General features: G+C 55.5%; 1 long non-coding RNA gene across 1 annotated transcript in view; it reads right to left on the reverse strand.

Annotated features, from left to right (window-relative positions):
* Positions 1 to 398: 398 nt before the first annotated feature.
* Positions 399 to 1905, reverse strand: part of LOC104984163 — a 4435-nt gene continuing 2928 nt past the window's right edge. Inside the window, exon 2 of the long non-coding RNA XR_824714.1 lies at positions 399 to 578. This is a non-coding gene — a long non-coding RNA (uncharacterized LOC104984163). The remainder of the gene's footprint in view (positions 579 to 1905) is intronic.

The raw sequence follows: 1905 nt of genomic DNA on the forward strand, positions 1-1905 counted from the left end.
GTGACACAAAATGATCTGCAGACGACCCATTTCACCTCACCTACCCCAGCCCATCCTTGGGGTTCAACTGAATTAAGTGCTTTCTAACACCAGGCTTTAAAATAAAGAAAACACTTAGCTGTCTGGTTATTCAAATAGTTTGTGAATGGGACAAACTGGGACAGTCGCTTCATCTTAGGCCAGGCCTGTGCTGCTGACTTATCATGGGAGCAGCACTCCAAGTCAAGTCCTGTCTCAGAGCATCTTCTGAACAGGCCACCATCCCTGCCATGACCCCACCCACTTATAGCCCTCAGGATGCTCCCCTCCCCCAGCTTCTGGCCACCAGAGTCGGGTGAGCTCACCAACAGACCCTCTCCTCCAAGGGGGCACCACACCAGAAACAAGAGGCCTCTGTGTTTTTTTTTTATTGAACTCAAATAATTTTTTTTATTAACTTAGATAGACACAAGATTTGACAACACTGAAAACAAGAACATTTCTCTGACCAGACTGCGCTGACTGGTGGAGAGTTCATCACACACAGAAAAGGGAAAGCTGTCTTATTCAAGTCGGTGATGGCGTAGAACCTCCACTGCCTGAAAAAGAGATTGCAAATAAATAAAGTACACAGAGAGGAGAGCAGCAGAGGCCTAGTGAGGAGATGAGGAAGAGGTGGGAGAGCAGCAGCAGCAGCAAACTACTCAAGATCAAAATGGTAAGAAAAATAGTGGCAGGAGCACGTGCTGAGGACGTGTCCCCGCCCCTCCCACAGCCAATACCTTTGGGGGCGGACAGCCCCAGCCAGAGCCCCATGGGGAGGGGGGATTCTCTGCAGGTGATGATGGGTCTCTAAGCCCGGGGCCCCTGAATCTCCAAAATACTTTCTCCACTTTGGGAAGCGGCCTCCCAGGGCCCAGGCAGCTCCAACAGAGCTGGGAGCCTGGGGAGGACAGGATGCCCGTCCCCCAGAGCACACCCACTGAACAGCTCAGCACCGTCTGCAACGCACAGCCACTCATGTGTGCATAAACACTCACACACACGCATTCACACATGCACACTGACATGTATATTCACACTCTCACACCCACCTTCACACACACACATCCGTGCATTCATCTGCACTCATACCCATACACTCATCCACATACACCCACACACACATCCCCACGCTCACACTCAAGCCCTCATGCATGAACATGCAAATTCACACACACATCCCCACACTCACACATGCACTCAACATGCGCACTCACACACAGGCACGCACATATTAAGTAAAGACCCTCCCTAGTGCCCTCCCCAGGTCCTCTCAGGCTGGCCCAGGAAGGGGCTGCAGCTGGGCATCCAGTCACCCGGAGGGTGAGATCCAAACTTCAAAAGGACACATTTATGCATCAGCCCCAAGGAGGCCCCTGGTCCTCCGCTCCTCTCCTCCCCTGCAGTCCATGTCACAGTCTCTCAGAACTCCAGGGATGCAGTCCAAAGGCTGGCAGTCTCCCCGAAGTGGTCCTGGAGGGACACAGTTGGGGTGGAGGAGGGGCCACCAGGACCAGGGGTTTCCAGGCAACTTGGCACAAGGGAGGAAGCCATCAGCGCCCTTCCGTCTGTGGGAATCTGCAGGGGGCACGTGGTAGCCCGGGTGCAGCCTCAGGCCTCGGGGTGAGGCAGGCAGAGCTCTTCAGCCGGGACCTGGGTGGCTGAGAAGGGCACATGGTGTGAGGCTCAGCCCCTCTGTCCCAGGGGCAACCAGGCTGCTGTGGTTCTTAGTCCCAGCAACTGAGGACCAGGACCGCAAGCAATCAGTGAGGGGGCAGATGTGGATGTGGGATGGGGGGTGAGGGCCAGGGGCCCTCTCCCCGGGCTCCCCCTCAGTGCCGCTCCTGGTGCACCAGTCAGCAGCACAGCCAGGACCGCTGCAGG

The sequence above is a fragment of the Bison bison genome, unplaced genomic scaffold (assembly GCF_000754665.1).
Source record: "Bison bison bison isolate TAMUID 2011002044 unplaced genomic scaffold, Bison_UMD1.0 scf7180017863919, whole genome shotgun sequence".
Lineage (NCBI taxonomy): Eukaryota > Metazoa > Chordata > Mammalia > Artiodactyla > Bovidae > Bison > Bison bison.